At 47.3% G+C, this 20,099-nt stretch overlaps 1 protein-coding gene across 1 annotated transcript in view; it reads left to right on the top strand.

Moving 5' to 3' along the window:
• PPP1R2 (protein phosphatase 1 regulatory inhibitor subunit 2) overlaps positions 1-20,099 on the top strand; it is a 235,789-nt gene that overhangs the window by 111,155 nt on the left and 104,535 nt on the right. The gene's annotated exons all lie outside the window — the stretch shown is intronic.

The following is a 20,099-nucleotide window of genomic DNA, read 5'->3' as shown; positions in this document are numbered from 1 at the left end:
TCGATCCGTACTCGATGGCTTCCTCGTCGGAACCGACAACTCCTCGATCCGGCTTCAAAAAATGCTGAGATTGTGGGAAAAAGATGTCGCTGACTGACCCTCAGAGTTTGTCTGTGGTGTTTGGGAGCTGAACACCATTGTTCGGAATGCGAGGACTGTATGTCCATGACAGCTAAGGCCCTGAAGGAGCGTAGGGGGAAGCTGGAGAAAGGTAAGACTTTTAAAGCTTCTTCTTCGTCGACGAAGTCAAGACACTCGTCTCCTCGTCACCATTCGCGCTCCAAGTCTCGGAGTGGGTGCCATCACTCCTCGAGACCGAAGCACTCGAAGAGGAGACGTCGAAGATCCCCTTCTCCGTCTTCCTCTTCCTCTGTTTCGCCAAAAAGAATCCCTTGCCCCACGAAACATAGTTCCCGGGCTGAATGGGAGGAATTCCGCAAAAATATGATGAGCGTCTTTGAGAAAGCGGCCTTGACCCCCTCGAAGACTGCCGAGAGCGATGCTCTGGTCGAAAGACCCGAAGGTCAAAAACGCCGCGAGTCCCAGTACTCGGCGAAGGAAACCTCTCGAGCGCGTCTCGAACCCTCGAGTAGGACTATGACCTCCAAACCTTCCTCGAAGGTGCCGTCGACGAGGGTTCCGTCAACGCCGAGGTCGGTGTCTTCGACGCCGTTGTCGAAGGGACCTTCGACACACGGGTCTGTCGACTCGACGCCAGCTTCGACACCAGCGTCGACGCCAAGAAAAGTCACGGTTATGACACACCCAGTGACTATTCCTAGGTCCTCGACGTCGATGGCTTCGAGATTGTCGAGTAGAATTCCAATTCTGTCGAGGTGTTCGAGGCCTCCGCCTTTGTTTTCGACGCCACGTTCGAAGCCTTCGACGTCGGCGTCGACGACATCGACGTTTTCGAGGCCGATAATGACAAGTTCGGCACCCTCTGCCTTGGAAATAGGATTTACTCCCTTTATGAGTTCAGAACAATTGAGAACTATGTCCTCAATCTTGGAAGAGGGAGAATTGTCTGAACAGGAAGACACATTTGAGTTGCAGGGACCTGTAACCCCAATTAGAGAGGAATTTTCCTCTGAACGCAGGTTAAAGGATCTTCATGATTCCTTACATGAGGCAAGTGGATTAGACACTTCCCCTGAGGTGGAGTTTGCCCGGGAGAGCATGCTGAAACCCCCTATAGAGCCTTAATGGCCAGGATCACAGAGTTCATGGGGTGGTCTGCACCTTCACAATCTTTCCAACAAGATGACCTCACGGATATTCTTGACAAAGGCCCACAGGAGGATCCTGTGGTGCCTTTTCATAAAGCTCTTCAGAGGAAGATCTTGACAAACTGGGAAACCCCAGATGTCGTACCAGCAGTAAATAAAAAACTGTCTACAAAGTTCAGGGTATCTTCTACAGACCCGGAGTTTTTGTCTAAACACCCATCACCAGAAAGTCTGGTGGTACAGGCAGCATCCTCTACCGATGTCAAGACGGCTTATCCTACCGTCCCACAGGACAGGGACGATAAAAAATATGATGCTATGGCAAAGAAAGTCTTTTCAGCATGTAGCATGGCGTTTAAATCTGTGAATGCTACTTGCACCCTTGCTAGGTTCAGCCATACACTTTGGGAGTGTGCTTCTACAGCGGCTGACTGCATCCCGGAGGGAGAAGAAAGGGATGCGTTCCTGAATATTATACAGGACGGTAAAGACGCTATGTGCGAATCCCTCCAGACGGGCATTGATTCGGCTGACAGTATCAGCAGAGCAATGGCGGCAAGTACGTCAACCAGGAGATTCGCTTGGTTGAGAGTCTGGTTTTGCCCCAGATGTGCAAGCCAGACTCTTGAACATGCCATTCGATGGCTCTTCTTTGTTCGGGAAAAAGGCGGATGACAGTTTAGAGAAACTGCAAACTTCAAAAGCAGCAGCTAAATCCTTAGGAGCTGCAATCCGTCGGACTCCTTTTCGTCCCACAGGAACCTCTGCGAGGGGCAAGTCCTTTCACTTCTACTCCGCATTCGGAAGAGGTAGAGGGCGACCGGTTCAAAGGGGACAAAGAAGAACTACCCGAGGTGGATGGGGTAGATATTCAAAAGCCGCAGCAACAGCAGGTGCCTCTTTACCATCGGCATCTGCATCAACCGCCCCAAAACCACTCTGAGGACTTCCCTCACAGGACACCTGTAGGAGGCAGGTTGACTCAACATCTGGCGGTATGGCAGGCTATCACGTCAGATGCTTGGGCATTGGAAACAGTTGCCCAAGGTTACTGCCTGCCTTTCCTACGTATACCTCAGAGTGATCCACCGGGGATCAGCTCTCAGAAAGCTCCAGTTCCGCTCCTCTTGCAGGAAATTTTGGACCTGCTAGAGAAAGGTGCCATAGAACCTGTACCTGTAGTGGAGAGGAACAAGGGCTGGTACTCCCCTTACTTTCTCATTCCAAAGAAAGACGGAGGACTGAGACCCATCTTGGACTTGCGAGAGTTGAACAAATTCCTCAGAAAAGACAAATTCAAGATGGTCACTCTTTCTCAGATCCTCCAGGCCCTTCAGTTCCAGGACTGGTTGGTATCTCTGGACCTTCAGGACGCTTATTTCCATGTGCCTATCCATCTCAAACACAGGAAATACCTGAGGTTCGCAATTGGCAACTCTCACTATCAATTTCGAGTGCTGCCATTTGGGCTGACCTCCGCCCCGAGGGTCTTCACCAAGTTAATGTCGGTAGTGGCTGCAAGTCTAAGGAGGGAAGGTATTCACGTATACCCCTACCTGGACGATTGGTTGATCAGGGCTGTTTCTTCGGAACAAGCTCAGATCCAGCTCAGATCCAGCTAAATCACGTGTGCCACTTCCTTCACAGACTGGGCTTCTCCCTCAATTTAAAGAAGTCACAAATGATACCATCGCAGAGACTCCGTTTCATAGGAGCGATCCTGGACACTTCCCTGGGAAAAGCCTCGCCACCAGAGGTGAGGGCTCAAGATATTCTACAGATGGTCACCAAGTTCCAACATGCCCAACGTCTCCCAGCCTTCGACTTTTTGAGGTTGCTAGGCCTCATGGCTTCCTGCATTTTCCTAGTGCCAGAGGCTCGCTTGAGAATGAGATCCCTCCAGTGGGCACTGAGGACTCAGTGGTCACAATTCTCAGGGAGAATGACAGATCTTCTTCAGGTTCCCGGCAGAGTGGCTCGAGACCTTCAGTGGTGGGCCTGTCAGGAGAACATTCTGAAAGGAGAACAGTTTTGGCAACCCTGGCCGGAGATAACAGTAGTCACGGATGCCTCACTCTCGGGGTGGGGAGCCCACGCCAACGACTTGACCATCAGCGGTCGTTGGTCTCCATCGGAGTCCAGACTACATATCGACCTGTTAGAGCTGAGAGCCATCAGACTTGCGCTGAAGGGGTTCCTGCCAGCTGTACAAGGGAAGAACGTCCTGATAATGACGGACAACACGGTGGCCATGCATTACCTCAACAAAAGAGGAGGCGTAGGATCACTACCCCTGTGCAGAGAGGCGATGCAGCTCTGGTTTTGGGCAATCCGAGAAGGAATCTCTCTATCGGCAGTTCACCTAGCCGGAGAGAAGAACTTGACAGCGGACGCTCTGAGCAGGCAGGGCACAGTCTCCCACGAGTGGGAACTAGCTCAGGAAGTCCTTCAAGAGATCTTCGCCCTTTGGGGAACCCCTCAGGTAGATCTGTTCGCCACCAGCCTAAACAGGAAATGCGATCTGTTCTGCTCAAGGGAATTTCCCCCGAGAGGAGCTCTGGGAGACGCGTTCATAGTGGACTGGGAGTTTCCGCTTCTGTACGCGTTCCCACCGGTCCCTGTCATTCCTCAAATGATCAGGAGGTTGAGAAGATTCCGGAGAACCATGATCCTAATTGCCCCGGATTGGGCCAGGAGAACATGGTACCCGGACCTTCTAGACTTGTCCATCTGCCCTCTAATTCGACTTCCACTCAGAGAGAACCTACTCTCACAGAAGGGAGGTCAGGTTCTCCATCCAGACATCAAAACCCTCAACCTTCACGCTTGGCTTCTGAAAGGCTGAGGTACAAGGATTGGGACCTCCCTGATGATGATATGGAGGTGTTGCTTTCGGCAAGGAGGCCAGCAACAAAGTCTTTATACCGCTGCCGTTGGAACAGATTTTGCAGCTGGTGTAGAGAACAGAATATCGACCCTTTTTCATGTGGTACACCAATGGTTTTGTCCTTCCTACTATATTTGGCAAATTCAGGCCTTCAAGTTGGCACCATTAAGGGCTATCTCACAGCGCTATCCATCTTTAAGCGTACTGCGGAAGAACCATCCTATTTCAAATTACCCTTGGTAATACAGTTTCTAAAGGGGTTAACCAATGTTTATCCCCCAAGACCATTCCAAGTTCCCCTATGGGATTTAAACTTAGTACTAACTTTCCTGATGGGCACACCTTTCGAACCTCTCCATTCTTGCTCGTTAAGATTCCTTACCCTTAAAACTGTTTTATTAATAGCACTTAGATCTGCTAGAAGGGTGAGCAAATTACAAGCTCTTTCTTGTAAACCCCCCTCACACAATATTTCACAAAGACAAAGTTGTCCTGCAAGTGAAGCCTAATTTCCTCCCAAAGGTGGTTTCTGGATTCCATATCACTCAGAAGATTACCCTACCATCTTTCTATCCTCCTCCTCACCCGGGGAAAGAGGAAGAGAGGTTACACAGGCTAGACCCTAGGAGGGCTTTAAGTTTTTACATCAGTAGACTAGCCAGGATAAGACAGGCAGACCAGCTGTTTGTAGGTTACGCAGGTCACAAGCTGGGGTTACCAATAACTAAGCAGACCATTTCCAGATGGATCATTATAGCCATTCTGGAATGCTATAAACTGGCAGGGAAAGAGCCCCCTCAAAACCTTAGGGCTCATTCGACCAGAGGTATTGCAGCTTCTTCGGCCCTCAAGAGGCGTGCCGGTTAAAGACATCTGTGCGGCCGCTACATGGTCGTCTGTCCATACCTTTATACGTTTTTACAATTTGGATTCCTCATCCAGTCAAGAGACTAGGTTTGGAAGGGCTGTACTGCATTCTATTCATCAATAGAAGACAGCGTGAAGTTAGTACTCCCTCCTCCATTAATAGAATACTGCTATGGGAGCCTATCTAAGATGAGGAATACGTCGGAGGACACAATCCCTTCGAAGAACAAGTTACTTCTTACCTTGTAACGTTCTTTCGACGGGATGTTCCTCTGACATATTCCTCATCGACCCTCCCATCCATCCCAGCAGTTCTACTTCCCTTGTTGTTGCAGCTTACGCTCCTTCAGGGTGATTAGTCTAGTCCAGAAAGTATTATTGTGGGCTACAAAACGGAACTGAGCAACGGACGCTGCGCGCGGCCTTTATAGGCAGGATGACGTTGACGTCGATACGGCGGCTGTCGAGGGACATCGACTCGGAGGACATCGACGCGCAGCGCCCTCTAGAGAGAGAAAAAATTTTCCGAGGCCAGCAGAGCTGGAAGGAGATATCTAAGATGAGGAATACGTCGGAGGAACATCCCGTCGAAAGAACGTTACAAGGTAAGAAGTAACTTGTTCACCTGAACCATTTAAGAGCCATAATCTATTGACAAAGAAGTACAGCACTAATAAGATTCCAACACTCTTAACCATTGCTAACAATGTGTTTGTAAACGTTCATCTACTGAAACCTCTTAAAAGCAGTACATTGAAAACATTAGATATCAGTTTCTATCAGTCGATCAATAACATGTATTTGGCAGTTCTGCCATAAAAGTGACAAAATACAATTTACACCAGTTTCCTTAAAACCTGTTTACTAACTTCTGCGATGCCAGAGTGTCGCACACATGAAATGATGTATTGACACAAATCCACAACTAGTAATGCAGGAATGATTGAAATGTAAAGTTGCCCTCAAAGAAGTAAATTGTGAGGGGTGAAAGAATTGATGGGAATAGGATGCAGGTGAGACTTCACTTTCAAATATCTGTTTTCATGTAAGTGCAAAACCTGTCAGTCCAGATTCTTCGGAGTTATGTAAACCATATGGATCTGCATCTATTTGTACCCATGGGTATAAAAGATTGCAGAATATTCATGAGGTTTTCTGGTCTTCTTTCGTGTATCTGCCAGACATTCTTCTACTGGCATCAAATAAAATCTATTCCGGTGGTAACAAGTTTCTTCCGGTCTTATTATCTTCTGTGGGCATTTCTGGTATCACTGATGCAGTTTGTGAGTTAAGCAGATGGAATTCCATTGCACATAGGTAATTGAAGCCACAATTTAAACTTTTGAGGTACTGAATAGCCCCCAATTCACTGTTTGTTATGACACTATTAGAAAATGCACTCTGAGTTGGAGATTTGGACTTATGCCATCAAAAAGTGCCTACAGTGTTACAGCAAGAGGAGGAAGAGCTGTACACTGACTATCTTGAAAGTCCAAAAGATCTTCTCTTTGGTGATGAACTTAAATATTTCCATCAATTGAAAAATGAATTTAATTTAGAACCGAGGGAGTGGACTATGTACATTTGGCTAATAGCTTGCATAGGGTTTTGGGCGCATTGAAGAAGTTGAACTTCTGTAAGCCATAAATCAATTTAAATAAATGATGCACAGAATTTATTTTATTTATTTGGATTTGTCTAGCGCACATCTGTCCAGGTGCAGCGTGGGGCTGGTCAGTAGGCTCACTTAGTACATGTTATTTCAAGATGCATACTTTACAACAGGTAGGTGGTTTGAACAGGTTACATAAAATGGTTACAAGTGTAATACATACTGTTGTCACAAAACCAATATGAACGTTGTTAAACACAGATGTCACATAAAATTAATATGGAGAGAGCAGATCGGAGTTAGTTGAAGAGGGTGGTTTTTGGCAGTTTGCAGAAAGCTTGGTATGATTTTTCGTTCCTGAGTGCCGTAGGAAGGGCGTTCCAGTTTTCTGCAGCTAGATGCTGGAAGCTGGAACCCCCAGCTTTACTTCTTTTGAAAATGGGTACATAGGTCTGGTTAGACAAGTGTAATCTGGTGGGTTTGGAGGACACGATGTGGGTGATCCTTTCGAATAGATAGGGTGGAGCATCAGCGGGCCTCTTTTCTGGCATGGGAGATGTGTTCCCTTTTCGGAATACTCAGTGCTGCTCTTAAGGCATTGTTCTGAGTGACTTGCATTTTTTTTTGTTTTTTTTGTCGAGGTGCCCAGGAAGAGGGCATTGCAATAGTCCAGCCTGTTGGCTACTGTGGCTCTGGCTATTGACGGGCAGTTTTTTGTTGAGAGGAAAGGTTTCACCGCATTAATTACCTTGGTGGTAAGTGCAGCGCAAGACAATATGGCATTTACCTGCCGTGACATGGATAGTGTTGAATCAAGGTATACTCCTAGGGTTTTTTACAGCCGATGAGACTGTGATGGTGGAGTTATCGATTTTGAAGGATTTGTATTGAGATGGGAGTTTAAGATTTCTTTGGTGCCAACTATAAGGATCTCTATTTTGTTTTGGAATGGATTCCTGGGATAGAGAATAGGTGCATGCTATAAGCCAAAACATTGAGTTAATACTTGTGATGCTGTATAGTGGAGCCAATCACTCCTATCAGTGTTCATATTTGTTTAGGATATTAGGGACCACAGATACAATATGCAAAATTACTGCTGTTGGAAAATGATCTATTTTGGCATTTTTCTACAAATGGGTGTTAACTCTATTAGATACCGTATTACTTATACTCATGTACAGGAATTCTGTTAAACTGCACCAATTTACAAAAGCACTGGTATTTTTCCATTAAGCTGGCACACTAATGTCTTTGGAAATAGGGGTCTGATTGATAAACAAGAGAGCCATGACAATTTTATTTGGCGACCTACTGGATAGTGAATAAAGTGCGTTTATTATACTTTGGAGTTTTGGCTCAGTCACTGGTTGTTTGAGTGGCAAGAGTGTTGCTTATTAAAGATAAAATTGAGCTTTGGTATATATTTGTTGTGCTTTTGGGATGTGGGCGTTTTTAATACAGCAGGATGACTTTCTTTTATTTTTCCCATTTTTGTCTAAAGTAAATGAATAGATTACATTTCATCTGATATGTTATATATTTTCTTTTCTGTATATTTTAGTGGTTTTCTTTTAATCAGTCAGTAATAGTAATACTAATGCCAAATGTGTATCGATGAATGCTCCGATAAAGTAAGGATCTGTTGAGTGGGAGTCCCTACTGTCGTGTGTAAACTAAGTAATAACTTGTTGGAAGTGTTGCTTCCTCGTTGGGACAAGTTGCGTTTAACATTTATAGTTTCCATATTCATGCAGGTCCAACTTAAGACTGCTCTTTGGATAACTGCTGCATGACTACTGCTACTGGATCAGAGGGAATGCACCACACCAGCTCTTTGCATACTACACTTGAGAGATATATATCTCATCTTGTGGAATCTGCTTAGATCACATGCTATGCATAGGCCGACATCTAGTGGAAGCTGCAGAGTATTAGTTGTTGTTAGTTGTTGTTTTCGAAACTCAAAGGGACGTCGTCGGGGCGTGCCAGTAATACTATCCCTAGTGTGACGTCTACTGTACCCATAGTGCTTCACGCGTCGAAGATTGATTTTTTTCTGTCATAGTTGGTCACATATCGCAGAGTTCCTTCTTGGCTATCGCCATTGCTTAGAAAAGTTAAACTTAGTATATTCTTTCTGTCATTTATATATCTTTCCACAAGATCCTCAGTGACGGCATCGAGGACGCATTACCATCGTCGATGCCTACAACAATTTATCTCAACAAACCTTTGCCACAACCTCAGAAGGCCTCAATGGGCCTCAGCCCTCACAGTAGGGAGAGTGGGGGGGGGGGGTGGCTCATTCATTAGTCTATAAGAGAATGCATATTCCCCTCTCCACCCACTTATTTCGCCAGGCTGCCTTCCCCATATTGTTCAGCTTTACCACAGTGGCTCTTGGAATTTTGGCTTTGGTTTGCATCTTGCTGGCAGTGAACTATCCTCTAGTGTTCTAGTTTTGGGGAGTACAATTGGCATATCAAAGAGAACAAAGGAGGGATTGATTCCATTCCTTGTATGGGCAAACACTTGATTTATGTTTTGCCCCTCCTGTAATAGAAAGTTCCCTGGGAAAGACTTGCACCGGGTGTGCAATCTCTATCTCCAAAGGGGATCACGCCGAAGGACAGTGCAAGTCATGCAAACTGTTCAGGCCCAAAACACTCTAGGACGTCAAAACAAAATGCTGGGCCCACCATGCCATGCATGTTGAGGGAGCCTCCAGCAACAGCAGCATCAATGTCTACAGTGATGGTGAGGGGATTGGGATCTGTCGGATATGCGTGTGCAAGCCCCCGACCCAACAGTCAGGCCTGCAGGTTCTGCTACGCGAACGCCACCCGGCGGCACTAGCATGGCCAAGTCGCATCACACAAAACACACCTCCCATGGCCGAAATTCGACCTATACACCTACCGGAAAGCCACACATGGCATCAACGGGGAAGTCTGAAATGTCCCTGTGCTCTGGGCCATCACGTTCGCCACACAACAGTCAGTTTCTGACACTGTTAAAAGCCAGGAAGTACTTGCACGCCAACGACCGGGTGTCGAAAGACGCATCGACGGCCCCCTCGTATGCCGACCACCGACGGACGCGTCAAAGGTCTCTTTTTCAAGATTACACCAAGCTCGAAAATGAGCGACCTCATTAAAAAACACGTCCCAGATACACTGTTAAAAAATTGGATGTCAAAAAACCATAAGTCTTCTACTACACAGGGAGAGGGCTCTATTTCGAGGACTATGACCCAGGGAGAGGGAAACATTTTGGGGGCTATGCACCATACCTGCACCAGAACCAACACCCACCCCCTTGCCCCTGTTCCCCCAGTAATCCCAAGTTCATCACAGTGACAGCAGAACAGATTGATAGTCATGATGCATATGTCCTCTCTAGCTAATTTCTTTGATGACCACCCCGAGATCTTTCTAAACCTTCAGGTTGCTCCAAACAGCGGGCCAATAACTACTCAAATCGGGGCAGCAGTTAACCAGTCTTCCACCAAAAGAGTGGCACAGACATCACACAAGCTTCCTCCTTACAGCAGTACTTAGGGCAGCATGCTTATTGTTACACCATGCAAGACTCCCAGAATCCTGGAATTTACACTGACCCAGACGACCAAGGGGACATGGGTGATGTCGACCAATATTATGACGACGACTAGGATGTCTACGTCATCCAGTCAGCTGATCACTCGGACCCCCCGGTGGCAGACTCACCAGTGGATAACCAAATGCAGTATAATGACCTGCTCCTAAAGGCAGCAGAGCATTTCAAAATCGATACACACGAGACACTAGTCGATAAGGACTTTGTTGAAGACCTACTAGGGCATAAGAAGTCAGCAACCCAATGTATCCCCTTACTACAATCAGTATAGAGACCCATACAACCCTTCTCCGCTTACTCCTAATTTAACACAGGAGGTCAACCTGTGCATTGATAAAGTATTCCGGGCAGCCCCTAATTACATCAGGGGACAGTTAAAACCGTACTCTTTAGTGGTAGAAAGAGAGCAGGAACACCTCTGGCCTCTTCGGAAGACCCTCCCGATAAGGAGAGTAAAAAGATGTACACTTTTTGAAAAAAAAGGTAGCCTCTTGCGCAACTTACCAGACTAGAATTCCTGATAACACGACTTTATTAGCTAGTTACAACTGCCACAAGTGGGATGAGATGGCCGAACAAATGGCATCGTTTCCAGAGCCCCTTAAAACACAACTGTCACTCTCCATTGCAGAGGGTAAACGAATGGCAAACTGCATCCTCAAGAACAACTTGGATGCAGCAGACAATACAGGAAGAATGACAACAGAGGGCACGTTGATCAAACGCCATGCGTGGCTACACCAGTCTGATTTCAAGCCTGATACTCAGGCTACCTACCCTTCGTAATATGCGCACAGAACACAATGTGATATTTGACCAAGCGGTGGAAGACGCTCTAAAGAGCGCGAAAGAAGAATGACATCCTAAAATCCTTGGGGCAGCTTACCAGTAAACTCTCCGGACAGAGAGGGGGCTGTGCTTTTCGCCGTTTTGGAGGGCAAAACTCAACGAGCAGCAGGTTACAACCAAGGTCCAATCTCATCCTGGGGTACATCACTGGGACAGTACTCAACAAGAGTTTCAAAGAGGCCAAAGAAGGTCTCGAAGTAGGGGTAGATACTCCACCGCTAGAGGCGGCTCAACACCCCCAAGCAATGACCACCCACTAAAGGCGCCCTCCCATGCTACTCCAGTAGTAGGCCGCATTTCATACTTTGCCCACGTATGGGAGGGAATCACCTTGGACAAGTGGGCACTTTCAACCGTAGTGGGCGGTTATTGCATAGAACTGATACAGCAACCAACCAACCACCCACCAAGACAAAGGAATACATCCCAGGAAGAACAACCTATCCTGTTGAAAGAGGTGACAGCGCTGCTCTGAACCCCTTAAGTGCCAAGGACGAGATAGCTCGTCCTTTTTGCCACTTTGTTTTGTGTGATCCCTGCAAAGCAGGGATCACAAAACTGTAATCCAACCCCCAGGCTATTTGAGGGGGAGGTCCCCCCTCACTGCCATGGGGCTGGATTACCTTCAGTTTCACGTCGGCGTGCATAAAGCACACCGACTTGGAAGTGAATGTAATTTTCACCGCAGCACCATTTCGGGCTACTGCAGTGAAAATAGAAGGTGAGTCTTCACCTTTCTCCCCCTCGATCTCCGGCTGTATTTCAAGCCGGAGATCAAGGGAGGTGTCGTTGGAAAGGGGAGATTCTCCCCTTTCCAACAACACCCTGTGTGACAGCATTGCTGGGCGCGGAGCGCTGGATCCGAGCCCCGCAATGCCAACTGGACCACCAGGGATAAGTTTGTGACGTGGGGGGTAAGCAGCCCTCTTCCCCCTAGCCCCCAAAGCATGGGGGCACATATAAAGACCCCTGGGGGCAGGCGGGTGACCATCTGCCCCTAGGGGTCGGGGGTCTGCCCCCAGGGGTGAGAGCATAAAAAAAAATAATCTAAAAACGGAGAAAAAAAAACCGTGATGGGAAGGGGGAATGGGGTTTGGGTGCCCTAGCCACCAGGGATTTTTTCGGGAATGGTGGTGTTGGAAAGGGAAGATTCTCCCCTTTCCAACGGCATCCTTTGTGACAGCATTGCTGGGCACGGAGAAGGCACAGAGCGCTCGATCCGTGACCAGCAATGCCCACTAGACACCAGGGATGTCTTTGACTGTGGGGGGAGGTGGGGGCTGCTTACAGTAAGCAGCCCTCTTTCCCCCCCCGACCCCCAAAGCATGGGGGCACATATGTGCTGAACCCTGGGGGCAGATGGCTGACCATCTGCCCCCAGGGAAGGGGGCAAAATAAAAAAGAAAACAAAAACAAACAAAAGGGAGTTTTGGGTGGGAGGGGGGTCCACTAGCCACCAGGGATTTATTTTACGGAAAGGTGGTATCCCTCTCCCCCTCACCTCAAGGGGAAAAGGGTGCACCCCTTTTAGCTCTCCCTGGGGGCAGATATCTGCTCGTAGGAAGGGGCATATGCCCCCAGGGAGGGCTGAATGAGATACCCCCCCTGCATTTGGTGTTACATTAGAAAATTCCCCAGCGGTGTACGGTGCCCATCAGCCCCCGCTAAAGGGCAGCCTGCCATTTTGAATTATTTTCTTTGTTTACTATACCTGCTTTGGCGCAGAGGGGCACATTGGAGTGCCAATCTGGCCCTGGGGTGCCCAAACTTTACTGCCCCACCCACTGGAGGGCCTGTCCCACAATTTTTGGGGGCCTTTTCCCCCCACCCCAAATGGAGGGGGGGTGTTCCTCACACAGCCATTTGTAGGAGGCCCACGGAGGCCTGCATGAGGTGCCCCCACCACCCATTTGGGGTGATTGGGGAGAGGACCCCCAAAAATTGTGGGACAGGTCCCCCAGTGGGTGGGGCAGTAAGGTTTGGGCACCCCGGGGCAGATTGGCACACCAATGTGCCCCTCTGCGCCAAGTGGAGTTGGGTTACCAAAGGAAAACAATTAATGCATTTTAGGGGGAGCTGTGGGGAACCCCAAAGGTACCCCCCCACCCACAATGGAGTGGGTGCCATGTCATGCAGCCCTCCCTGGGACCAGATATCTGCTCCTAAGAAGGAACGCCTGAGCCCGGGGAGGAGTGCAGGACAACCCCCCCCTATCCGCCCCCAGGGAGGGCTACAGTTTGCTGGTGTGACCGTAGGTAAAACATGTTTTTTGTTTTGTTTACAGCTTTTTCAACGCGAGCAGCTGCAACGTTATGCGAGTACTGTTTATTATTCTATTGTTAGGGCCCACTATTAGTGGGGTGGGTGAGACTCTGGCTTGATTGTTGGTGGTGTGGGTCGGAATGGGCCGTCTGGGCAGATATATTAGTGGGCTGGGACACAATTGCAGGGGCAGGCCACAAATTGCCCCCCATGCCAGCAGAGCATTGATGTTTCCCTGGGAGCGGATCCCTCCCATGTGGGTTGTCCGTCTGCAAGCCCTGGCTCCACCTCTGGCTGTGCTACGTTACAGATGTCACCTCCCGGGAGGAATGGGGATCCCGCTGGGGCTCCCTGGAGCTGCTGCTGTGCTTAGGGGACGGTACACCCATATATTGCATGGAATGTCCAAGGCCAGGGACATCACCTCAAACCGTCCTGGAGTTGTGGCTGGGCTGCATTACAGCTTGTCCCTTCGGGGAGGTATTGCCACACTGCCGAGACTCCCTGTTGGGTCAAAGCTGTAACGCAGGGCAGCCAGGGCGCAAGCAAAGTTGGCGGTAATATCCCTGGCCTTGGGCACCCTTCTCCCACGTGGGTTTTTGTCGGGGGTTCTGGGTAATAAATTCTGGGCCGATTTGTGTAAATCAGACCTCTGTGGATTCCCACGGGGGGTCCTCTTTTGGGAAATGCATGGGGTTCCCTGTTTTCCTTGCTGGCTTCGACACCCTAGGCCAAAATCTGTAGGTTGCCCACATGAACAAAATGTGCTGTGGCGAAAGGCTTGGGGTTACCAGTGGGTTACCCTTTTCCTTTTGCTCCCTCGGTAGGTGCACCCAAACATGTGAGGTACCGTTTTCATCGGGACACTTATGGGAACGCGGGACTGTAGGCCATGTGTTGTTGGCGGTGTGTTTCGGTGGGTGGCCAGAGCGAAATGTCTGAGAATTGCCTTAATTTCCAGCCAATTTCAGAGACATTCCCCTGTGTCCACTCACTGAAACACGTCGCCAACAACAGATGTCATACCGTCTAGCATTCCCACAGGTGTCCCGACGAAAACGGTACCTCACATGTGTGGGTGCACCTACCAAGGGCGCAAAAGGAAAAGGGTAACCCGCTGGTAACCCCAAGCCTTTCGCCACAGCACATTTTGTTCATGTGGGCAACCTACAGATTTTGGCCTAGGGTGTCGAAGCCAGCAAGGAAAACCGGGAACCTCATGCATTTCCCAAAAGAGGACACCCGTGGGAATGCACAGAGGTCTGACTTGCGCGAAGAGGCCCAGAATGTATTACCCAGAAACCCAGACAAAGTGAACATTGTGTTTTTTTTTGTGTTTTTTTTTTTTTCCCCCACCAAATATCACACTGTTGGGGATTGTGGCTAATAAAAACTGGGGCAATTTGCTCAAGGCAGACCTCTGTGGATTCCCATGGGTGTCCTCTTTTGGGAAATGCATGGGATTCCCTGTTTTCCTTGCTGGCTTGGACACCCGAGGCCCATATCTGTATGGTGTGCCCGTCTGGACAGTGTGTGAAATTCAGCTATCATAACAGACTTGGGGTTACCTGTGATTTAGACTTTCCCCTTGGTGCCCAGGTAGGTGCACCCACACATGTGAGGTACCGTTTTCATCGTAACACCTGTGGGAACGCGGGACGGTAGGCCATGTGTTGTTGGGGGTGTGTTTCGATGGATGAGCCGAGTGAAATGTGCGGAAAATGTGGTCATTTTTCCCCCCACATTTTGGACTTTGCAGGGTTGTCTGGGTAATAAATTCTGGGCTGATTTGCGCGTAACATACCTCTGCGGATTCCCATGGGTGTCCTCTTTTCGGAAATGCATAGGGTTCCCTGTTTTCCTTGGTGGCTTGGACACTCTAATCCCATATCTGTATGGTGTGCCAGTCTGGAAAAATCGTGAAATTCAGATGTCTGAAAAGATTTGGGGTTAGGTGTGTGTTCAGCTTTCCCCCTGGCGCCCAGGTAGGTGCACCCACACATGTGAGGTACCATTTTCATTGGTACACGTGTGGGAACGCGGGAAGGTATAACATTTGTTGTGTTTGTGTGGTTTTCATAACATTTAGACCATTTGCTGGTGCCCTTTCTCACACAACCCTTTAATTTCCCAAACATGCCCTACATTTAGTCACTGCTTTAGGCACCATACACTTTTGTAACCTGCACAAGTCACCTACCCTTGAAAAGGTCTGCCTGTGCTCTTTCAAAAAATGTATGCTTGCTATTCCTCACCACATTGGTTTTCCTGATTTACACATGCTAAGTGTGTTTGTTCAGGCCGTAAGCATAAAACTCCTGTGTACCATGGCTCAGTGTTTGGCTTGTGGTATTGCTTGTTTTGTAAGAGTCGGGGGAATGTAGCGGAGCATTGCTTTTCTCAAAATTCATAGAAGCCATTGCCGTACCAAGCCAACCATTTCCAACACATACCTTTTTCAGTCATTTTCCCGCTTTTCCCCCCATCTATGGCATTTTCCCCTACCTAGTTGTTGCCCGGCCTACGCAAATCACCCCTTCCTAAACTTGGAATTTTGTCTACTTTTCAGAAATGTATGCCTTTCTGTCCTCCAATTCGGCTTTCCTACTACCCTTTTCTTCATTCCGTCCATGCATGTCCAATTGGCAAAAATTGACAAAATCGCCTACCTCTCATAAAATGGTTGATAACCACATCAAAACATTTTTTTTCGTTTCCTCTCAACCAGTTCTTGAAAGCCAGGAAATCCGGGAACTCAGCACAGCAAACCATTTGTTCCTTACTCTTACAAGGAAAAAACCACTGGCTTCTTTGTACATCATTTTATTGGCATTTTTTGAAAAAAACACATTTTCGCCTTTTTTGCTTATTTTCTCTCACCCCCCTACAGCAACCTAGGATTCCTGGGTGGCGTTACGACCGCCTACATGTGGAAAAAAGAAAAGGGGCCAAATTTGGCCGAGATATCTCATGTAACCAAAAATGTACAAGCCATTGAATGGCCACATACCGAAATCACCAAAAAAGGCCTTGGCACTGGGGGAAAATACCCATGGCACTTAAAGGGTTAAATGATGCCGTAGAATATCATCCCCGCAAACCAGGTAAACACTTTTTCTCTTCTTGTATTTGTCCGGCCCCTGTGGCGTTGGCAGACCCTTTTGGTACACATTTCCAAGGCTGAGGGAACAGCATTGAAACACGGGAAAATAAGGAAATGCATTGTTGACATTTAATTATCTGTTCTCCTCAAACACAACCCTGTGTTCGACTGTGGTTTAGACAGTGCCTTTTTGGACTACTATTGAAGTAGAGTCACTGTTTTTGAATAGACAGCATCTAATGATCTCTTGGTGTAAAATTGAGATTTCTCTACACCTTTGAGCGGCAGATTTCAAGACCCGGTCCGTTTGAACATAAAGCTCATTTTTATTGACACATTTTTTCTTTTTTCACTATTATATTGTGGATTTGAATTGAACGTTTTTAACTTGTATGTACACTCTTATCTGATCCTTCCTTGCACCCTCCTATGAAAAGCTTTGGTTTGGTACACTTTGTTCCAACACTGAGTCTCTTGCACCTTTCTTAACTAGTCTATCCTTTTCTTTTCTTTCCTTTTTTATGGTGATTCCAGTATGCTGGAACACTGTAGCCGCATATTTGCAGCATTAGGTACAATATGTTCAGCATTAAAGTTTGCAATTTGAGTTTCATGTAATTATTATTTTTTTTTAATGTTATGCAACATTTTGACTCAATGCATTAATTATTAGTAAAATAACATCCGTTTGTTTATGGAAACTGGCCATTGGTCTGTGTGTTTTTTTTCTGGCATCCAAACACTTTGGTTTGATTGAATCATTGTTTAAATTGCTAGTTGATACAGTTAGGTTTTGAATTTGCTAACTATTTTTGTATCAATTTGGGCAGCAGTCTCTCTTTTTGTTCAGGACACAAGGGTATTTATTCAATGTACTTCCTTGTGCCTAAAAGACAATGATGCTCCCTGTCTTAGACCTGCGCCCTGCAAACACCTATGTCAAGCCACAGAAAATCTGCATGTAAACGCAACAGGAAGTAATCTCACTGCTAAAGCGGCGGAACTACATGGCAACCTTGGATATGAAGGATGCATACTTTCATATTTTAATGTTCCCAGCGCACAGAAGATTCTTGCGTTTCAAAATAGCAAACCAGCACTACCAATTCAAGGTGCTACCCTTCGCCATAGCCTCCGCTCCAAGGGTATTCACCAAGGTACTGGCGGTAGTGGCAGTGCATCTACGGAGGGAGTCGACCACAGTGTACCCTTACCTGGACGAATAGCTGATCACAGGGGAGAACCCCCACATTTGCAAGCAAAATACCCAAAGAACATTCAATCTACTTTTTTCAATTGGGTTTCTCAATCAACAAGAAAACATCAAGCCTTGTACCAAACGAGACCAAACAGTTCCTAGGAGCTGTCATAAAAACAGAAGAGAGTCTAGTCTTTCTGTTGAATGAAAGAGTACAAAACAGACTGCTGCAAATACCTCAGTATCTAGCCAATCGATAGATAACTGTGCGCCTACTCAGGAGGATGCCATCATACATTTACCTGGTCCCACATGCACGATTGTGCATGCGCCCAATGCAAGCGTGGTTAGCGAACAGTGGTCTCAGGCAAGCGGTCAGTGGAACAATCTGTTTTGCCAACCCTAATACAAACTCTACACTAGTGGACAAAGGAGAACCTGTTAAAGGGAAAAGCCTTTCACGACCCGACTGTGAAGCGGTTATCACAACAGACGCATCACTCACCAGGTGGGCGGCCCATTACCTTCATCTTGCAGCGCATGGTCTGTGGACTCGGATCATAGCCCAGAATCACATCAACCTTCTGCAACTTCTAGCAGTGCTCAAGGCATTACAAGCTTTCCAAGCACACCTGACAGATCAGACAATACAAATACTCACAGCACCACTGCTATGTTTTACATAATCAAGCAGGGGGCACACTCTCCAACTCTGTCTAGGCTAGCACAGAAAATATGGAAGTGGGCACTCAAGCGGGGCATGTTCCGACCATTGCAACATGTTCCAGGGGAACTCTGTTCTCTAGCAGACTCACTAAGCAGACATCCTCTACCAGAAGAGCACAAGTGGCAACCTGGCAAAGATATTGTAGACTGCATCGTCACACAGTGGGGCTACCCCCCCCTCTAGACTTGTCCTCAACAAGACAAAATAATGCCCAGACTTTGCATCCAGGTTCCCCCAACACGACTCCATGGGGGAACGCCCTGTGAATGAACTGGTCATGGAAATTTGCCTGCGCTTCCCCCCACCCCCCTCACCACCACAACTCCTCTGATGAGCAAAGTGGTAAACAAAATGTTGAAATAACAAATGACATTAATCCTAGTTCCTATGTGGGCAAGACAACCTTGGTATCCACATCTGCGCAAACTGGCGATATGCGACCTGATCAAACTCCTGTGCCCCTTCAACATGCTCACACAGCACGGGGGGACAACACTGCACCCTCAATCTCAGTCTATGAACTTAGCAGCTTGGCTCCTGAAGTCATAAAGTTTGGCCATTTAGAACTACCTCAAAGGTGTTGGCGATCCTCAAGGAGGCACTTAAACCAAACACTAGACACTGTTACAAGTGGAAAATATTTGTTTTGTGGTGCCAGACAAAACAAATAAGCCCAATAGAATGTACTACATCTCACATTCTGTATTACATGCTTCACTTACTAGACTCAGGGCTAGAATGGAACTCAATCAAGGTCCACCTAGCGGCTCTATCCGCTTACACCACTTCTCAGAGTAAGGTGTCCTGGTGGAAAATCCCAGTCATTAAGGCTTTCATTGAGGGAGTAAAGAGACTGCACACCCCCCCCCCCCATTTCAAAGCCGCCACCAGGGTGGGACCCAAGTATAGTACATGCAAAACTGTTGGGACACCCCTTTGAGCCTATGCAGAAGTCCAGCCTTAAACACCTAACTTATAAAACAGCTTTTCTGGTGGCTATCACCTCCATAAGGAGAGTCGGTGAATTGCAAGCTTTGTAAGTGCAAGACCCTTTCTTTGCTATCCACAAAGACAAATTGGTATTATGAACGCACCCTAGGTTTTCACCTAAGTTCATTTCAAAGTTCCATGTCAATCAGGCCATCAAACTACTTGCATTCTTCCGAAATCCATCAAACTCAGCTGAGAAAAAACTCTGTACACTATATGTAAGGAGGGCGGTCCTTTACTATGTAAAAATGACCAGGCTGCTATGGAAACCAGACCAACTGTTTGTCTTTATAGCTCCAGGTTGGGAAGGAGACTGCGTTTCCAAGAACAACATCTCCAGATGGATAGTCGGATGCATACAGCTCTGCTACTCTCTGTGAAATAACACTGCCTATCACACTAAGAGCTCATTCCACCAGAGGTACGGGAGCTACCTTGGCCTTTATTACAAATGTCCCACTGGTGCCATTTGCAAAGCTGCTACATGGAACTCTATCCACACTTTTACTCAGCACTACTGCATTGACACTCCCTCTAAAGCAGATTCCCAAGTGGGGCAAGTGGTACTAAAACATCTATTTGCAGCTGTACATTCTCACAACCCATCACCTTCTCCAAACACGGCTAATTTATGCATAGCATGTGATGCAAGCAGATTACACAAGCCTCAGAAGAAATACATTACTCACCGTAATTGTATTTCTGATGCTTGTATCGGCTTAGATTCACATGCGCCCACCCTCCCTCCCCTACT

The sequence above is a fragment of the Ambystoma mexicanum genome, chromosome 10, assembly GCF_040938575.1.
Source record: "Ambystoma mexicanum isolate Mex_15411 chromosome 10, UKY_AmexF1_1, whole genome shotgun sequence".
Taxonomy (NCBI): Eukaryota; Metazoa; Chordata; class Amphibia; order Caudata; family Ambystomatidae; genus Ambystoma; species Ambystoma mexicanum.
Note: the sequence above shows the minus strand (reverse complement) of the source record. Positions and strands in the feature narration are given on the sequence as shown.